Source organism: Adelges cooleyi, unplaced genomic scaffold (genome assembly GCF_023614345.1).
Source record: "Adelges cooleyi isolate 19-005CV unplaced genomic scaffold, UGA_ACOO_1.1 ACOO_flye_CR_arks_rails_tigmint_CR_PRNA_33, whole genome shotgun sequence".
Lineage (NCBI taxonomy): Eukaryota > Metazoa > Arthropoda > Insecta > Hemiptera > Adelgidae > Adelges > Adelges cooleyi.
Genome location: NW_026096002.1, coordinates 458,914 through 481,226, shown reverse-complemented (window position 1 = coordinate 481,226; position 22,313 = coordinate 458,914). Strand labels below are relative to the sequence as shown.

At 32.6% G+C, this 22,313-nt stretch overlaps 1 protein-coding gene across 1 annotated transcript in view; it reads right to left on the bottom strand.

Annotated features, from left to right (window-relative positions):
• The window catches only part of LOC126839996 (protein inscuteable homolog), a 43,135-nt gene that overhangs the window by 12,178 nt on the left and 8,644 nt on the right, over positions 1-22,313 (bottom strand). Inside the window, exon 2 of the mRNA XM_050575471.1 lies at positions 16,982-17,047. The gene's annotated coding sequence lies outside the window, so the exon portion shown is untranslated. The remainder of the gene's footprint in view (positions 1-16,981; positions 17,048-22,313) is intronic.

Below are 22,313 nucleotides of genomic sequence, written 5' to 3'. Positions count from 1 at the left end.
TTTAATCTGTGCAATTCTGACAACAAAAAAATAGACAACCGAATCAATATAATTTACCCAATATAGGATGATCTATCTGTTTTACTAATAATAAATATTAGTATAGAAAGTATAGAGGACTTTCACTTTATGGTTGACATTTAACCGAACGGGTAAAATATTATCCATTTAATATTATGCGATAAACGCGCGGCCAATGTAATCGCGCCGCAAATGAAGAGCAATAATAATTATTTGAATGTTTTAATTTTTACTACGAGTAGTAAAGTAGTAGCAAAATTAAACATATTTTGATTAGTCACGGGAAACTGGGTATTTTTTTTTACAGTGCCACACTCATTACTTGAAACATCTTGAGTAGCACACACACACACATGTTATAAGACGGCGATGATGATGATGCGCATGTTTATCATGGTCATGTGCCAATGCGAATACGTTTTCCAAAGGAATTTCGTTTTGAAATAAATACCCGAGTGGCATCACGACACCGATTTTTTTTTTTTAGCTTCCATGTTTTATTATATTATATTTCTATATGTATAATGTTATTATGCGTACGGTAGGCACCTATAGGTGTAGTACATATAGAGTATGTACGCTTCGGGTACATATCGTGCGAAATCGCGTTTCTGAAAAATATTACATTATATTCTCTATAGGCCGTGTAAAAAGGGTTTGCAATGAATACCTTTCGCAGCACGTTAAGACCCGTTACGTTTAGGCCATTGTAGCAACAACCATGCGTTTATTATTATTATTTTTTTTTCGCCTCCCAGTCAACAGCGATAATGATTTTTATCGTTTGTATTTGTATATTATACACATTTTTACACATTATCGTATGTGTTACTACGGTAAAAATGTGTTGGTCCAGCAGTGCGAGGTACCTACACCACATTCGTACATATAAGGCGAACACAAACGGTGAGTACAACAGCTATAGTATGTATATATATATATTTTTATATTTAAAACCACAGACTTATGTCCAATCACAAGGCGAGACAGTTTATGTAGACATAAATGAAGATAAAAAAAATGTTAAAAAATTAATCGACTAAAAGAAATAGAGGGAGAGAAACATAAGACGTGTTTAGTAAATATTCTTCTAATTGCTGATGATGCTAAAATATTTTCACCTATTAAATCTCTATCCGACACGTTAATTTTACAGTCAAATTTGGACAAATTTGTCACTTGGGGTCGTCAAAATTACCTTCCACTGAATGTAAATAAATGTTGTGTTATTACGTTCTCTCGTTTAGATAATGTTATAAGTTATAATTATAAAATATAATGATCATCACCGTGTCATTTTCATTACATATTAATACTGTAATTAAAAAAGCGTTTAAAATGTTGGGATTCATAAATAGGAATACGAGTAATTTTAAAAAATATTAATTCTTTAAAAACATTGTATTTTTTTCTAGTGAGATCTCATCTCGAGTTTGGCTCAATCGTCTGGTCACCTAGTTATTCTTGATGCAAAAATATTATTGAAAATGTTCAATATAAATGTTTTAAATTATTATGTTATAAATTAAATATGCCCATTGCAAGAGAATTTTATAATGTCCAAATAATCCTCAACTAGGTTTCACAAATTGTGAATTAAGGAGAAATGTTGCTGACATTAGGTTTTTATACTATTTATTAAATGGTCATACTTATTCTCCTGAATTATTATATATGATTAATTTTAATATACCCAATCGCACCTTACTGCTGATCATATAGATTTTTGCAGCATTGAGTCTGGTCGTTATTTAAATTGTATATATTATTTAACTAATGTTTAATTAAGTTTAAAATATGTTACTAATTATTTATTTATTGATACCATTTATTTTATAGTTGTTATTGACAATGTTAAAAACTACTATTACTTTATTATTTATTACTCTTATTATTGTTTTCCTTTTAGTTTTTAGCTATTTTTTTCTGATTTTTTGTTAAATTAAGATTTTACTGTACTATTACTTAACAAAGGGTGTTAACCCGTTTATAATAATAAAATTTAAATTAAAAAATGTTATTAGCTGTGTATATTATTTCAAAATTGTTTTAAAAGGGATAACAACAACAATCAATTATCTTGAACCGTCTTGAATAGATTTTAAATGGAAAAAGTTAACAATATCCACAATGTCGAGGCCTTTCCGTGTTGAATGATAGCTGTTATGACTTATACCTACCGAAGTCTTGAAGTTACTCAGGCAAAAAAACTGACTGGACCTCAACAATGAAGTCTGCTGGACAAATCCTATCCGACAAGTGGATTCCGTAAGCTGTTGTGTATCTCGAAATGACGAAGGTATCAGCGCCGACAGATCGTTCAGTCATGCGTATATGAAACGATAATAACTTTAACGCCCACCGCAACAAACGACGATGCTATCAACAAGACATGATACATACACATTAAAACGAAACGCTAAAAATCATCCTTCTTTGCCGCATTTGAATTTTACACGTGATATATATTTATCGAACATCTTAAAAACGCAAGCACGCTGTGTGTATTCTTAGAATTTAGCGGATTTTTCGTTTTTTAACGCCAGTGTAGGCAGGCATAACAAATAAATACAAACGGCATAGTTCTTGAAATATAGTTCGCCGTCAGTAGCACTATTAGATACCGCGATTGTGATACCTATCTGCGATCAGAGTTCTCCGAATGTCTCCCATACCGGCTATTGAATCTACATAGCGTTACACAACGACCAAGCGTTAAAGTCTCCGGCCGAATCAATATTGTTTCATAGTTTTAAAAATATTTGTTTTTTTTTTCAATGTAAACGTTATCACTCGTACACCCACGTCTTGTTATGGAGATCCAAGGTACGTAGGACGCGTGTCGTTGCCTATACCATGTGAACTGTATTTTCTGTGTAACCCTTTGGGATAATATTCTCAATGGAGATCGCTGTATAATAATTAATAAGAACTCGGCGGAAAGCCATACCGTGAGAATTGTACCTATATGCAAAACGACTACAATAACTATATATATACCTACCTACGGTATAATATTAAATGCCTTTTTTATAATAATAATAATAATAATATCTGAACCGAAACGGCCTGTTGAGCGGTTAAACAGCCGCGCGCTAATATTCGTCTGTCCGTCAAAAAAAAAAACGATGGTTTTCTTTTCATCTATTATCTATGAAATTATTATTCATAGGCTACCGCGTTTGAAAAGTGCTAAACCAATAATAGTCAACGTGTATATAGGACCGTGTCTCCTGTGTTCGGCGTGACAAGACAATATATTGTTGGTCAAGTGTAAATACATCACACACACACACACACAGAGACATCTCGGCAGTCCATCGGAGGTCTTTGGCCCTCACGTGTGCTGGTGAGACCGCAGCTAGTCTTCTTCTTTTTTCTTTTTTTTTTACCATTATTGCTATTACGGTTAATGCAGTTATTTTGGATTTTTTTTTTCCCTCGATTTATTATTATTATTTTTCACTTCGTCATATTACATACATGTACAAGTGCACTCCTACAGCAACAGTGACAGTAACGTTTTAAATCTCATAACAACCAAAAATCCTACACCGCAGATTAACTAAAACCATTTAGTAGGTAGTGCACTTTATAGTAAGAACAATAGATTTTTAATTGGTTTAATACTTAATGCGCAGTAGGGCTAAATTATAGTGTGGAAATTATTGTACACACTATTCACAATGACAACGTAAACTGATAAGAAATACTGATAACAAGTAGTCGATTAACGATGGTTGATGGTGATAACTGATAACATTACAGCTGATGTTTGATAACATTTCTTTGTCCACATTAAACAAAAGGATTATTTTTTTTTGGTCATACTGACCTGAGATTAGTAAAGTTTTTTAGAGTACACTATCTGGTTATATTTAAGGTTATACGCAAGGCGATAGAAATAGAAGAAATTAGGGGGGGGGGTCTTAAGGGTAAATATTAAAGGGGTTTAAGGCTTAAAAGACTATTTACCCCATTGATTAAAATTCCCATTTGAAAACCTGGAAAATTCAAAGGTTAAGCACCGTTAGTTTTTTTCTGATTAAACGAATTTTGAAGGAATTTAAAAGAAATTTGAATATTCCATTTTATCGTTCGTATAAAACAACGGTTATATTTTCGCCGAAGAGGAATATTGCGAGTTTAATGACATCAATATGACAATATTACATTGTATAGAATCCGTCTTCGTCTTTCGCCTATAGCAGTCACTACAATAATATAATAGCCATTATCTAGTCAAATGTCTGTATAGACATTTATACAGCCGATACTTGTCTGCCCATCAACGAGCAAATAAACAGTTTTATTATTTAATATGATAATAATTTACAGTTTATAATATTATACCTTGCTATAGCATTGGGCTACGCTTCTTATATTGACCAATGCTAATAAATATAATTTAAACGTGCAATCTTTTATACACGGGCTGAAATAAATTGCCAAATATAACTGTAAATGACACTATCTAAATTCAATTTCAAAATGTACCTTTAAGCTTAATTTGTCTATAAGTAAATATATAAATATAGATAGTCGTTTGATCCCAATACCAATCACAGAAAAATCCAAAGATCCTATTCCGATGTATTGTCTACATGAAAGTATTTTTCTGAATATCCAATATAATAATATGTATAAATATTACAATAGTTATTAATTAGTATATAATTATGCACAGTTGTGTTGTCATCCTTCCTGCACTCTTTGGCGGACTACAGACAGTTTGGTGATATATTTTTGTTTGCCTTTATGCTGCATTATAAGTCTGTATTCTTACTGAAACCGGTTATGCATACAACAGAAAAAAGTAAGTATAAATAAACTTCAAGGAGGAATACAATGTTTTACAATCGGTTTGTTTAGTACAATTTTCCTTTGTGACATTAGACATTTATGCGGAGGTCATAAAGCGGTGATCGATATTGATATATTTTTATTACGGCTATTGTTCTGTAAAGGAAGAGAGGATCAATGGCTTGCGAAACCAATATTACAGGATGACAAAATAAAGGGAAATAAATATTTGAAATGCTGAATAGTAACTTTTGCACTGATTAAATCTAATTTGTCTTCAACTCGGTTATAATATCAGGCTCATATCTGTCGAGGTCGTTGATCATTGTGATGCAAATGGTGCGATAAACGCCATCGATTTATCATAGTGTCTTTTAATGTGTGATCCAGTAAATATTTGCTTAAAAGATACCGCTGTACACTATTAACTACCACTTGAATTTGAATTATTTGTATTTTAATGTTTCTGATATTAGCAGTGGGCAATGTTGCCTACTTGAATCAATTGACAATTGTGTTTCCCATCGTACAACTTAAAAATGTCAATGTTCAATTGTTTTATTATTATTATTATATGAATTTATTTATTATTTTTCCTCGTCTTCAAAAAAGGTCATTCGGCTGTGATTAGTATGCTGGTGTTGTATTGGCAACCCAAATTAATGGCCGGCTCGCTTACATCATAAATATTACCGCGCTTGTTCATCAATCTATAATTATTACTAGGTATTTTAAGCCTAATACTATACACGTTTATGTCCATTTTGTACGGTCATTACCTATATTTTGTGGGTTTTGCGCCGACTTAGCCCGTCCTTGGTAATAATAAAAGCCATTGATCATGCGTCAGCGTGCGAGTGCTAACTGCTAAGTACACGTTTTTATCCTTATAACATAACGAGAACCCACAGAACTCCTCCGTGGGTACCGCCAAACGTTTTTTTTTTTTTTTGAAGAGCTCGACCACGGTCGGTCATGGAAAATTAATTAACCACTCAAGTGTAGCCGCGCAGTTTATAATAATTTAGAAGATCCATAATGACATAACGACCATGTATAGTCGCGCATCGAAATAATTAATACTGAGAACGGCCTCTTTAAAATAAAAAAAATGTAAAAAAAAACATTTCCAACAATCCGGCTTGCTGTTTTTTTAGTGCTGAGATGGTACATGCATTTATACATATATATATATATATATATATATATATATATATATTATATACTATTTGTTTAGGCGAACGACAACGCCCACGCTATGGACAAACATAATATATATATATATGATATTATAATAAATACTGAATTATAATCTTACAAAAAAAAATACAAATGATAAAATTTATTTAAATTATTTACAAGAAACGCGTATCGTATCGTGGAAAGGAAAAGTCACTTTTCAAAAACAAAATTTCAACTTAATGATCACACATTTAGGTAATTTAGGTTTGCAGGTGAAGAAAATTTTTAAATCTTTTATTATAATCAAGATTTTCAAAACGTTCTCGTGTAAACACATAATATGCCCTTCATATTATTATGTTGTTAATGTCAAAAGGATTAATTGTACAGGAAGTGGTGATCAGTAATAATTTATATTATTATTATTAAATGGTAGGTACATTGCGAGTAGGCAAGATCTAGATTGGGCAGATTTTTCTCTGATCTTATGTTATACGATCGATGAAACTAAATATGTGTATATTTTTTGTCGGTTTGAATAAAAAAAAAGATGGACAGTTATTAATATTTTTATTAGGTGGTTCAACGCGTCGTCACTGGTGTCGATAATAAAATCCTAGAGAGGAAACCATTAAACTAGTAAACGAGAAGATTAAATGAGATGAAGACATCAAATTGTCTTTATTTTTTTATCGAAAAAAATCGAAAGTTTTCGATTGACTAACTCAATAAGATGCGAGATTCTCAGAACTGGTCTCGCAAATGATTTTACGTTTTATTTTTCTAATATATTTGTTTACAATGGGATGCGATGCCGCTGGACCTAACAAAATTAATAATCAGAATCGGTTAACCGGTTAGAAAATTTGAAAGTCAATAATTAGTATACTACTAAATGTTATATTGCACAGCGAAATTAAGAAAATATTTAAAATACAAATATCGTCCATATTTGAACAACAGCAGACAATTTTTTTACATAATAAAATATGCTAATGATAAGACTTTCATGTTATGTAGGTTGAACTTAACAGTCGAATAACGTGATTTACCACCGTAGCTTCACTTTAGTATGATATATTATTACACCGGTATTGCAAAGATTATTGTGTGCAATATTAAAAAATGATTTATGATTTGGCGTAACAAGAATTTAATAAATACAAGCAAGTACTTATTGATCTTTATGATTCTTAAAGACTTGACACTGTAAACTGTAACTGACTTCTCTGGTAATAATAATATTGTATTTGTCCACATCATACAGGAGTCAATGTTCAATGTGACATTTTAGCACTCCACCAGCACGATGACATTTGAAGAAAACCACACCGAGTGCCAATGCTATGTAACGACCATCCCATTCCCATAAGTCCCTCGATAGATTACCACCGTGGTTGACATTCCCAGCACACAGGGTGTGGTTATTATGGAGTGTCAATTGCGGCAATCTATGACAGGGTTCAAGGCTTAAAAAACGGTTTCTGTTTTGTTACAAACGATATTCACACGACATAAATAAACTTTGATAATGAGCCACGTAATAGCTGTCTGCTGCTGCATTGCGGGAATACAAGTTTGAAAAAATTAATCATAATAATATTATGTTGAAACGCGTTTGGATGAGATCCAAACCGTTCGTTAAACGAGTCTCGAGTAGCAATGACGAGTGCACATTGCAAACTAAGAGAACCGTATTTGATTTTCTAAGATAAATAAATATTGTTGAATACATACAGGGTCATTGAAATTTCACGTTGGAGCAGAAATTTCCACAATATACTCAAATTAGGCAAAATGATCAATTATTACAAATATATGTTTCTATATTTCATGATCTACAATACTTTTAAATTACCAAGTATTTACCTATTTTTTATTATTTTCCAGAGCTCTATTAACTTTTGAAACTTAAATGGTAATCTATACATAATGTTTAATTGAATTTGTGATAACCAGTTTTGGATCAGTCCAAATTTTCAGTAAATTATTTTTAATTTGGAAAGTTAATTCTCAATATATACGTTCTCGTTTAAGTTTCAAAAGTTAACTGCGCTCTGGAAAAAAATAAAAAATTTGAATATTTTCTTATATTTTAAAACCACATAAACTAAAGCGCCCCAAAAAGAAAAAAACTATAAAATTGAAATTAATTCAAGAGAAAGCGAATGTCTTGTCCTTAACGAATCACCCTGTACTTACAGATTATCATCGATACAGGTTGACAATAATAATTAATGTGTTCAGAGGGTACAAGGGGTCATAACCCCCCTCTTTTTGGAGTGCACTGTTGCATTCCACGTGGATTATTATAATTATAATTGCTGTCCGTTAAATATACCGCGCTAAATATGTAATTGTTATAATTTTATCGGGGAAAAAAATCAGACCTTTGCCGTTTCTACCCTAGAATTTAAGCCTAATGTTATAATCATCCCCTACGGTTTATACATATAATATATATTTACGCTTTAACCGTCGTCGGTCCAGCTGCTTTCAATATTATACCATATAATATATTATAATATAATATAGAAATCGGGTTTTTTTTCCGTAATAATAATTTAAGCAAAAAAAAAGTGATAATTTATAAGTTGACCGATTTCTATATTACACCTTTTCTATACCTCTACATACATAATATACCGCCGGCGAATTCCCTTGATGTAATGTTTACTCAGTTACTTTACGCACAGACACCTGTATACGTGCATTTTGACAAAAAAAACCGGAAACGATCGACTGCTGTGCCAACCGGTGCCGCCCCGTCGAGGGACCTAACCCGGGTAAGAATAAGTAAAAGAAAATTGCAAAACTTAAACTAAAGGCTGTGTGCTGTAGGTATCACCCTGGACGCCACCTGTAAATACACCACTTGGGGCTAAATCGATCGACATATGTGTGGCTGAATGGCAAAAGGGACCTCTTGTCGCAGGAGAGGCCAATCAGGGTTGGAAACATGTTTAAGAGGGAAAATGTGTGTTATCTGCTTAAGGAGGCACTTTTTTTTTTGGTCAAGTTTCATTGACGGAGTGTGTAAAATGATAACATTTCAAACAAATACATAACTCGGCCAGTTTTCAAGGCAGGAGAACGAAATTCTGGTCTCAGAGTGTTCAGAGAATTTAGTTGCAGAAATTTTGGAAGGACCGATAACTCAAAATTTGATTTTAACGACAAGAGGTCGGTTTTGCCTTTTCGTGTCGCATCTTAAAAAGGTAAATATTATCTTATTGCACATAACGACGACGGCCACTGTGACTGCCCGACTGCTGTGGTGACAGTAGCTCGGCACATTTTTCAAAGGGCAACACACCCGCTCTCATTATGAATTCTGCTCTCGCCCGCGTTGTTCCCAACCGCGCCAACAATGGTCCATTCTCCTGCGACACCGGCCGGACATGTACGCGACCATCGTCGAATCCTTCCTCTTCCTTATACAATAATATCATACACACACACACACACATATACAGGGTGATCCGTCTGATGTACAACACCAGTTCTCATTCTCTGGGAAAATATCAACAATATTCCAGTCCAATTTTTTTAAAATATACATATTTTTGCTGAACGGCAATAACATTCAGTCATACCTTTCGTCAAAAAATAGAAGCAACTCCATACAAATGATGCGAAAACAACAAACGCCGAATCAATACTTGTATTTGTTTTCCCAGTACACGTTAATTTACAAAAAAAAATCACTTTTACACCGAACGACAAGTGTGTTTTTAATTTCTTAAATGTGTAGACATTAATTTTTTTAAAACAATCCAATCACCAGTAGCCCATAAAATTGTCCAACGGGTGTTAACACAATGCAATGTTTTTTAGACAATAACAGACAAGCGGTTCATGTCAGCTATTGGTTTTCAAGACTTATGACAATACTGTAAGGGGCGGTAATGTGATATCTATGCAGTCATAGTCCACAGATTGATGACAATTACAAAATTCAAGGGTTAACATTTTTCGAAAGTTCCCATTCAAACGAAGTCTGTACTTCCTTCGCGTATAAGGTATGAAGATAAAAAAACAGTGTCTTCCATCGGATGTACCACCCTGTGCGGTGGCATGCCAAACCCATGTATATATCCACGTATCAAAGTAAACAAAACCAAGAAGAAGAACGAAATGTAAATACAATAATAACTACAAGGTTTATAGTAATAATAATACATTGGAAATCACAATCGGTCGCCTCGAACAATGAGCCACCGACCAAGTCAACGACGGTATACATGATAATAATATTATATTTTATTAATTATAAGCCTACGAAATAATACAATCCAAGCAGTCAAGTCACTCGGCCGTACGCGATGATTTTTACAAGTGTCCAGTTAAGAAGCCAATCGTGCCTATGACTTATACAGTATTCTATTCGGATGCGCACCTTGGGCGTTACAGTAGAATCTTAATTATTTACAACCAGAGAACCTGTATTGTAGAGCTTATATTATATAGGCTCTCTATTTACAATTGTATATAAAATAAATAAAACTGCACTATAGGAGATAGAAAGTTGGTTCTAAGCTTACTAGATGTACAGATTTTCTTAATTAGAGTTTTATTGTCACCTTGGCATGTACAACAAGTGCAGTGAAGAGTTTCAGAGCTCTATCTGAGGTATAGTTCATTCACTGCAGAACTTTAAAGTTGTACATAATATAAACACATTGTTAATTGTTTAATAATAAAAGATTCTGACTTGGTAAGGGTATTTTCTAATGAATATTTAAACAAGATCGGTCCAATCTAGATTTAGATACTGCAATCAAAGAATTTAACACATCAGTACAGCTGCAGCAAAACATACTTGAATTATTTTTTGTAATAAGTCCATGTAAATATATTGCAGTGTCGAGATATTAACACTAACCTATTAGGTGTACTAATCAAGTTTTTTTTTTGTAAATTATTTAAAGAAAACAACCAAATGTGTGACCTCTTAATACATATTATTTTGAACAGCGTCGATGGCATTATAATGAAATACAAACAAGACATCAAAAAAAAAAACATCCAAATAGTAATTTTTAAAAAACAAAACAATAGGCGGAAAAAAAATAAACAAACAACCAACTATTCATTTGTTCATATATTGGACTGATTAACAAATTAATGTTATTATTTAATAGGCTTATAGTATACAGAAAAATTGCGTGCGTCGCATACATAAGCATTGTGTACCGTTTCTAAACGCGGTATCATTTTACCTATATTTTAATGGCCATTATTGTTTTCTCTTGGTCGTCAAATTTTTCGGAATGTCACCCTGTTACCTACATACACCGCAGTTATAATAGGTTACACCTAACAGCCATATTGTGTGTGTGTGCACTGTGAAATGACCATTGAACGATTGCAATAACCATATTGTTATAGTAGGTTACCTACAATCAGCGAGGGCATTTTAATTTAACGATTAAACGAAAATGGCTTCTCTTGGCAGAAATATATAATATATATAATGCCAGGCGAGAGGTATTGAATTACATTAAACCACCGTACACGGTATTATCTATATATGTAAGTGCTAAATACTATAATAACTCCTGGCCAGACTCGAGAAAACTATAAAGTGTTGAGTTTCTGTCATGCAAACAACAAACGGTCCCGTGTTACTATAGGTGTAGGTATATACCTACATAACTCTATGAGTGTGTTGCATTCTTGCAACAAAAAAAAAAAAATCCAAGAAAATATACAAATTGTTTTTGTATAATATATAACCCGCATTATTATTCCACGGGAAATAATCTCGGGGACATAAAACATAACGAGCCGGGGATTAAGAGGTATAGTATAGATAACGTACTCGTGCATCGTGTAAGTATAATATTTTACTGACGACCACGAAGCAGTGCTGTGCAATTGTAAATTATGGCATCTCATTGTTACATATCAAACGTGTCGCAAGTACAACTCACTGTTTACACCGAGTGGAAAACAGGCATTTATCCAAAAGGGCGTTGAGAAAATTAATAGAGAATAAAAACCACACCGTCAACACGAGGGGCGATCATAGGATTTTTTTTTTAAACTACTCACCGCTGTGTGTGACGATTATTAATTGTAGGCATTTAAAAAAAAGAAACACAAACACACTAATAGTCGGGCTTTGTGTGGGAATACGTCTTATGGTTGTACGAATCGCACGATCTACGGTAGCACGCGTTAACTTTTCTTGATTAGCCGTATCGCCACGGGTTAATTACACACAATGTTAGAACAATGGACCGGAAGGAGTCTTATGCGTTTAAACACAATATTAAATGACCGTCGATTGTCGTACAGTAGCAGCAGCAACGGTTACAACAAGTGAACCCCGGAAAATAGTGTCAATAGGCAATGTTAAAACTTGTAACAATTCAAAATAATTTAATTGGCATAGGTATAAAATGTGCAAATAAAAAATTATTATTTTTGACTTCGGGCCTTTCGAAGGAGTCCTTAAAAAGAGGCGTAGTGCTTTGCCACAGACTATAAGCCGGATGTGATTTTATTTACAACAGTATAACTCCTTAGACTTTGAACAGAGTAAACGGTCTTATACTAAAAGTGTTACTAAACTAACGCCAAAGTTGCTCTATCAATAGGTTGTATTCTGTTATTTATTTGAAATACATAAAAGTATGGAGTAATATGTGTTTAGGTCACAGGGTGGCCACCCTCGACCCTCTGTTGTTTATTATATTTATAAATGATATTGGAGCCACCTTCAAATCATGTAAATATCTATTATTTGCCGATGACCTAAAATTCTATCTACCAATTAATTCAATTGAAAACTCAAACCTAATTAATAAACTTGAAAAAGTCGTGTCTCTCTAGATATTACTTTAGATGTAGAATTGGGTTTATAGTCATTGGCCTCTAGAAGGTTTATAACGACTTAGGTTTTATTCATAAATTAATAAATGGTAAATTATCCTGTCCAGAATTCCTAAGCAAAATAAACTTTAAAATTCCAACCTTTAATTTAAGAAATAATCGCCCGTTCTTAATACCACAATGCTACACAAACTTAATTAAATATAGTCCAGAGTATCGCATTTTAGATGCCTATGACAATGTACTTAATTTTGATTTTTCTTTTGATTCCCAAATTAAATTAAAAAATATTATATATTGAATAGTAATTAAGCTTACATGTGTTTATTGTGTATATATTTATTTGTTATTATTTCTATTTGTATATCTAATACCCAAGTTGTTGCTGTATATTCTTTTGTGAAACTTTTAATAACTGTACTCGTTACCCATTTGGGGTGTTAAGACTTTAGATAAACAAACAAATATAATAATAATATGTCTGGCTACTATATTATACAATCAAATGTTGCAAATAAACTAACGGTCGTCACGACGGCCGTTGTTTTTTTGTAACTATTGACTTGTCTAAAATTGTACTGTGTATCGTTTTCATGTTTTATATTTCTCTTGTTCTCTTTATCAAAAATAACCTTTTCTCCTAAAGCAATGTCTTTTTTGTACAATATTTTGAAGAACGGGCTGTCAATTGGCATTATGAAAGTGTTAGATCGTATGGCACCCACCAAGTCCAAAGCCGACCAAGCCGGCGAAGATGCCGCGGACGTGCGACAGGCTCTGGATGGGTTAAATTTTGCATGCCAATTAATTATGGTCTTTGTTCATTTATATCGTTTTATTTCTAGTATAAGTGCACTTCGCAATTTATTATTTGTTATTTTTTCTTGGTATTCCGCCCACGTTGACTGTGTCCGTTATTTTTTATATTCCTCCATTTTAGTAACTTTTTTATATTTCCTAATAATCCTATGTCTTTCTTGTAAATTTATTCCAAAGCCAATCATTTTTTATACTATATGTTTTTTAATGTTTTTCTTTTATGTAATGTATTTTTATATTCTCATATATTTAATTGCTCTTATTATTTACGTTGTTTTTTCCACCGCATTGGTCTGTTATCATTGTTACAAGCTGTTCTCGCATTGTAAAAAATTGTTTCCCGTAAACGCCAACGACGTCGGCCGCCAGAAATCAGGCTGTCTGGCCACCACTCTGAACCGCTGGGTACGGTCAACTGTTGCCGGTGCGTACAAAGCCATTATTGACGCACTTCTGTACGAAGCCACCTAGGTCAAACCACCGACCATCGAAGCCTAAAACGGCGGCGACGACGTTGCCAGCGGCCCGGCCCAGGAACCCGCCGAAACGCGACCGGCCCAAGAACCCGTACGTAGGACACCGATCGTGGCGGCCCGCTTCGGCCAAAGCACCGCCACGGGGAACGCCGAATACAGAGCCATGGTCGCGAGGGTAAAGGCCGTGGCCAAGAGCCTAAGAAGCAAGCAACCGTACCCGGACAAGCCCGTCGACAGAGGATTTTATTATTCCGGTTTCTAACGTACCCTTGTGGCTTGCACCTTCTACCCACCCCCCCCCACCATATCTGTTATTTTTACTGTAAATATTTATTTGATTCTACTTAATATTGTTGCCTTTTCTTGCATTTTCAACCTATCCGTTTAATTTACTGTAAATACTTTTGATCGTTAATGTTATTGTAATAATTTATTTTTTTAATAATTGTTTTGTAAAATTATTGTGTTTCCTATATTTTGTTTATATTGTTTTCAAATCGTTACCATGTTATGTTGTTGTGTGTAAATAAACAAATCATTTTTCATGATATAATAAAATATGTTCCGTTTCTTTATCGTTGAAAAATACAATAAAAAAAGTGTACGGATGTTTGATACGTTTTTAAGATACAGTAAAATAAATCAGATAAAACAATTTCAAAATTAAACGATATACCTAATCGTTATTGTTTTTGTAGACAGAAATATTACTATATTGTATAATACCTAATATTTTTTTTTATTCGATATCCAATGCTTATAAACATGATAATATAGTATTAATACAATATTAATGTCGATATAATTAAGTAGTTTCTTTAGCGGGCGATAAAGAAATAAATAACTTATGTGCACATTAACGTGTTGCTGCACCGGATACAAATAATTAGTAACTACTACTATATGGGCATATAGTACACAAACTAAAAAGATAATGACAGAGAAAATAAACATCCCCCTCATACCTGTTAAATTTACTGTTAAACATTTATTTGATTCTATTTAATATTGTGGCATTTTCATTCTTGTTAATCATTTATATAATTTTGTAAAATTTATGTTTCCTATTTGTTTATTGTTTTGTTTCAAGTCGTTACCATGTTATTCTGTGTAAATAAAAAATTATTTTTCATGATAAATAAATGTTCCATTTCTTAATGTGCGACGGACCGATTGGCGTCAAAAAAAAAAATAATAAGCTAAAACGCACAATTTCTTATTAGAAATACTATGTTTAAATTCTCTGTTGCTGCAAAACTTGCTAGTGGCAAAATATAAATGTCTTGAAAACGACCTGTTTATTTTTTTAATCAAAACCGTACCGTTTGCTATGGATTTCCATATATTGTATACATATTATTTATTTGTAAATATTTCTATTTGTATAGCTTTAATAACTGTACTCATTACACCTTTGGGGTGTTAAAACTTTAAATAAATAAAAATAAAAACGCACAGACCACGTGCATGGGAAAGTATTGAGTATAAAAAAGTAGTAACAATTTAGACACTCAATTTTTCAACGCAATGGCCTTGAAATCAATTAAATACCTCCATAAAAATTTGAAAATTTGCTAATCGAGCCGCTTATAAGTATACATTACGATTACGTTGTTATGATTTAATGTAAACGAGTGTTCGACAAACTACAAGCGTGATATTATGGCATTATAAATTAAATACAAGTAATGTATACAATTAAAATATGTTAAACTAAATACCTAGCATGTAATAGAGTTAATCGATAATTTTAAAACTGGTTCGGTCTCTTTAAAGTAATTAAATGAACACCCTTCACCTGCGGATGCGTGAATCTATGCACACTGAGGACGATGCAATAATTTTAAAACCGAATAATCTTAAAACGTGTTGGCCAATTAGTAATTGCAGCAACGTTGAGATATTACTATTTATTCGTATTTTTCCTTCGGTCTACAAAACTGTTACATTATTGCTGGGTGGTTTTCTTACACCGATGTCACCTGTCGCAGTTTTTTATCTTATATACAAACCCGGTTCAAGACGAGAAAAACGAGATCATCCATTTGTATATTATGAGATACAGTTTAGGTATCGTATGCATGTATGATTTTTTTTCTATGCTGTTTGATCAAGCGTTATTAAAATATTAACCGGTTATTATTATGCGTAAAAAACATGGTTATTATAAATCCGAATAAATTGTTGATATATACACACATGACAGTTGATTGTGCGATGGTCAACTCGACAGATGCACTTGACAAATCTTTAGGTTACTCGTTATCATCACTTTGAAACGAATGGAACACATTAAACCGTCCAATACATATATACTCGATAAGACTCTTGTTATATATCTACTTGGTAAAAACATATTAAAAAAAAAAAAATAATTAAAATCACTTTTTGCTGTGAAACGGAATTTTTAAAGTTTATCAGTACGTTATCAGTATTCTACAAAGTTTTCTAAACTGTTCTAATTTTGTCTGTAGGAAAAGGTTAAAAAAAAAAACGAACCGCTACTATATTGAAGCGGGTATGTTAATTGCACTACGGAAATAGAGTCTCATAAATAAATTTGTTTGGTTTAATCTTATGCAGAAGAAAATATCCTTGGGAATCAATATTAATATGTAAATCTCGTCTTTGAGAACCGTCTAAAACGTTGAAAATGATTTATTTTTGTATTTTTTTTAACGCATATTAGTACCTATAACCGATTACCAGATATATTTGTAAATATATCTCATTACCGAAATAGTGACGCGCATCGATCGATTATCATCAATACTTGAAATATGAACGCTATAATTAAGTGGTAGGTTAACGCTTAACGTTAATTACTTGTTAGTACTTACCAATAAAAACATGACGGCATTTCTTGCAGATAGCGTACAGGTACTCGAGCAGTATTAATATCTGACCTAAAAAAAAAAACAACAACAATTTATGTTATACTTAAAACAATAATTATAAACGGGTGTGTTGTATTCAATAATGCACTGTTATTGCATAGGCATATTGTATAAGCGTGATTAAAAACAAAATGCAATTATCATTTATAGGTACTATTCTATTGCACCTTGTATTAATTGGCAACAGCGAAAATCACGGATCGCACGATAATAAAATTTTGTAATTATTGTGCGATTCCGTTTAGACAACCGACTATTAACCGAGCTAGGTATGTATATTGTACCCTCATTATACAGAGTAACCACCTTTGCCACGTTTAAGCTAATTATTATTATTCACAGGAAAAATATGTTAACATTATTGAGTGTAGAAAACAAACGTGAAGGATTGCTATGAACGATTGCTACTAAAAGATATTGTAATGTCTGATTGTGCAATTGCAGATTATCCACGATCGAAGATTACCATCTTGTGTGTGTGTGTGTTAAGTCCACAACATTATACTGTGGCATATTTTCCCTAAGATTTATATTAAGCTGTTTAACGTAACGGATGTCGCATATTATTATGAATTTATCATGTACAAGCGAGCAAGGCTGTATGCCGGCGCTCAATAAAATATCTTGTTTCGGACCCTCGTTAATAAAATTCATTTATATATTTTTACCATATTTAAAACGATACAAAGTGCACCATCGATGTAGTTTTGTGCAGGTACAAAACGAAAAAATACCACACCACTTGAATATATATATGTAATATTATTATAATATATAATTCGGATACGACCGTTACCCCGCATGTCGCATAGCAACTATATACAACAAGATAATACTGGATATGTGTAACGATACTTAACATTTAAATCGGTTTTTTCTTGTAAAAGTCATGCCGGCGGAAACGGGGAAAATAAACGTTAAATGTGTAAATCAAGATAGATATTATATTCCTATAGTGTTAATTAACAATTTTATAACTGCTAAGACGCGTCCAAGATACCCGCATTCGTTCTAAGGTATAACAAAAAAAAAAAAAATGTATTGTTACATACAATATATATTATCAGGCTGTGTATAAAAGGATATAAGTATTGGAAGAAAATTTTGGACACAACGTTAACTAATTGGTAATAATTTAAATTTATTCGGATATTTCAAATGTCACACTGTCCTAAATGTTTAATATCGACAATTGAATCGGAACTGTCTAACGTCAATCAGTTGAGCTTATTTCCACTCGGATCATATGGTATTTAAAACGGTAATAAAACACGTCATTCTATTACCGTTTTTTACCGTTAATTTCAATTAATTTTTTAAATATATTTATATTTTTGATCGACGTTGAAAAAATATTATACGGTCGGTGCCCGGTTTATGGCAAGTTTGGGAATCACTGTACCCTATGGTAAATAATTGAAAGGGGACTATGCCGACAACAACGGTGCACGCACCCTTAAATCACCGCTTGGATGGGGCGAGAAAAACCGTTACACGGCCATGGGATGTTTGGAAAAAAAACTATTGCACCGGTATTCAATTCTAATACCTACATACACGCACAGCGTTCTACATCCGATTATTCGATAGCATTACCAACGTTAATAATTCTTATTTATTTTTTTTTTTATAATCCATAAAGAAGACTATTTACAAAATTCTTAAAAGCTGGCCGCTGGACAAGATTTATAACGACAAAAATGATATTTTATCTAACGCTTCTTTTGATCTTAAATACAGAGCAAATAAAAAGTTAATATTTAATATATTATATTTTTTACATAGTTTAATTTCATTGAATTACACATTTTGTGTTTAATGTTGTCGGAAAAACAAATCTCGATCACTAATAAAAAAACATGTTTTTTTTAACAAGTATCATAGAAAAACGTTTAAAAAGTTTAATTGTTATAAAATCTCTAAAAAAAAATACTGTATTTTAAATATCAAATTTTAAGGTTCAATCCATGCATCTTCCGAGTGTGTATAACGTTTTCTCGGTGTAAAATTTACAACAATTTACAAAACAAAAGATTTTTAACAGCCGAGTAGTCTTCATACGTTTTGATGGCGTACATGAGCTGGTACATATATACTTATATATATATATATATTTAATAGTCAATAGGATTTTGCATATTATGCCGAAAATGTAAAAAAGTAGGTAATAATTTGAGATTTTCTCTCTTGTCGTTTTTAATATTGATTTTATTTCGGGCAAAAAGTACACAAACAGCTTTCCGAAACTAAATTTAATCACTAAATATATATTTATACACATCACAACTCGTTATAGTAATTGGCCATTTGTAATAAAAAGAGCAAAGTTAGATGATTTAAATTTTTTTTTTTTTTTTTAGAGAGAGATTCAGATAGATTTCTGCGAGTTTATGGCGTTTTTATAGTGTGTGCGTGTGTGTGTGTATAGCCTATAGGCGGCAATTATGTTCTGTCGGACGATTAATCGTGTATTATAGCAAGACCTTAGAGGGACATCTGGCGCCCGTTGGATCCACCGGGTTCAAGAGACCATGAATGTAAATCTACTCGACCGTAGATCTAACGGGTGTGTGTGCATTTAGATCTTCGCAATGCGTAACGTCCAACGGGCGCGTGGCACAAGGGTAGCGGCAGTAGCAGCAGCCGCTGTGGTGAGCTCGGCACGCGCCAAAAATTATATAACCGACTTGTGTGTATCTGTTGTGTTTTTATTCATTTTTTTACGGTCCAGCTGTTTTCCTTTACACCACCGTATGTATGTGGATCTCCAATTAATTGCCTATCCCGCGTGTAGAGCGCATCTACTCGATAACGCGGCGAAGGGACGGTTAATAAACGTTTTTATTTTTTTTTTTATAATCATACATTTTTTATTCACAATCTGTACACATAGAATACATACAACGAGTAAATCGGATAAATCACTGTTAACGCGAATACCTGATAAAAGAAGCAATCCACCTAGCGATCAGTTACAAACTTGTTTGGATTTATATGATCTTGTGTTTTACTGTGAAATATTTGGTCTTGTTCATCAGCTAGTTTGTTTTTTTTTTTTAAGTCTTTGTTTCAGTAGCTTACATTGTGGTTGGCCCAGTTAAGTTTACTGTCTAAGACTTAGGTAAATTACACATTATGTATTTTGTGGGGTGTAGCTATTTCCTGCGAGTAAAGTAGATAAATTAAGATTATTTTTTTTTTTTTTAATACTAGTCATTTGCAACGCCACTTAAATTACACATCCGCAGTTTATAAAAATGATATAATAATTTTTAGAGGGCAGGGTTGATAAAGGAAAATGGCGTGAACGTGACCTTAAAAGTGTTTTGTCGCGTCACTGGTCAATCGAGTCATTATAAAACTATTATTATTTGTACGAAACGAGTTTTAACTAATTAGAGATGATGTTGCAATAATTCTTTGGCTAGTTGGTATTATGAAAAAACAATTATACCGTCGTCTCGAAGCGAATTGAAAGATTTTTTTTAAGAAAATAACAACACTTATATTTGTCGTTTACAATAATCTATAAACGGTATTCTGACAACAATTATGTGAGAACAATAATTATATGATATTGAAAATAATTCAAATGCGTGTACACAATGATTTGCCTAGAAATGGTCGCCACGGCTATGATAATGATGTCAATATAGAGTATCTGGTTTACATATTATTATTATCGGTATGTGAAGTGATATTATCATGCAAAACAGCTACCACGATGCGTAAAACGCCCAGTGGAAATAAACCACTATCGTTTAAACAAGAATGCTAGAAAATAATATAATATTTTATCGTACACGTCTCGTATATTTATATATACATCTATTACCTATGCCGTATAGGTAAAGAGGAAGTTATGTTTGGTTTAGTCACATTTTACCGGTTGAATCACAACAGCCGGCCTTGCGGATTCAGGAATGTGTATAAGCAAGTTGAGTCATTCATTCATTTATATACGGTTCGACCTATTGTTAACAACCAGCAAACTTGTAAGCCACTGCACGACGTCTTAACGTCGTAGGTAATATATAACATAGTATCTACTATACCTGTATCTACCAGTATTACCACTGTAGGATGACTGCAGTCTTCTATCGAAATGTTCAAAATAATTTCTACATATTATTTACCAAAGGACCATTGGCGCAACTAGGGGGGTGCTAAGGGGACTCTATAGCTTTCCCAGACTCAAAATTAGCACTCCCAAAAATTCAAGCCCCAATCCTTGATTTGTACGTATAAAATGTGAACATTGTTCACACTCTGTTGGTATTTGTTATTTTAGAATATTTTTGTTTTCAACAAATTTTATATTTTATCTAATAATTTGAAAACTGAAGGTAAGAATTATGATTAGTCGCCTATGAAAATGGGTTTAGTCCAAAAAGTTGAATTTTCATGAAATTAAAAATAACCTTTTATCACATACAATTTTACTTGAAAATATTTTTATTCTTATGCACTATATACTTATATAAATATGTGAATACCAATTTTTCAAAATTACCTTTTAACTGACTGTAAGAGTTTTATTTTGAACGAATTTGACTCTTTTCACAAATAACATTACTAAATCATAAACGGGATTGTGTACAATAAGAGTGATGTAAACAAAACTACTCTACCAATATATACTTTATTATGACTTTTAAAATGTATCCTGACTTCGCAATTTAATTGAATTTAAATAAATGTTTGTTAAGTTATGATAAAATAAACTATTATACGAATTTGACTACATTTAAAAATGACAGATTGTAGAAACTGACTACGGCCAAAGTGCAATTTTTTTAGTGTTTCCTAAATAAAACAATTAATAAACTACAGATTTTTAAGAAAAATGTCATAGCCCAATCTTCAGTCTAATTTTCAGATCTTAAACCTTAAGCTAAAAAAAAAAAATAAAGCAAAAAATGTTCACCGCTTCTAATGGAAGGGGTTTATGATTTTTTTTTTTTTTGGTTTGTCAACGTTTATCGGTATACTTTTCATATGTTTCAGCCATAAAGTATATTTTTCGTGCAATATTAAACTATACTCATGGTTTGGTTAAATTCAGTGGTCGACATACCGTACTCTGCGGACTAGACCGTACAAAAATGTTATTAATACACGTCATTATTGTCTACAAAAATATGCTGTGATCAGTGGTACACAACGAACAAGGGGCACGCATTGTTTACGGTAGTAAAACAAACGCTGAACCGTGTGTACTTAAGCATTGCCCACGAGATTTATGTGATCCACATGTACCACCAGTAGAGTGGAA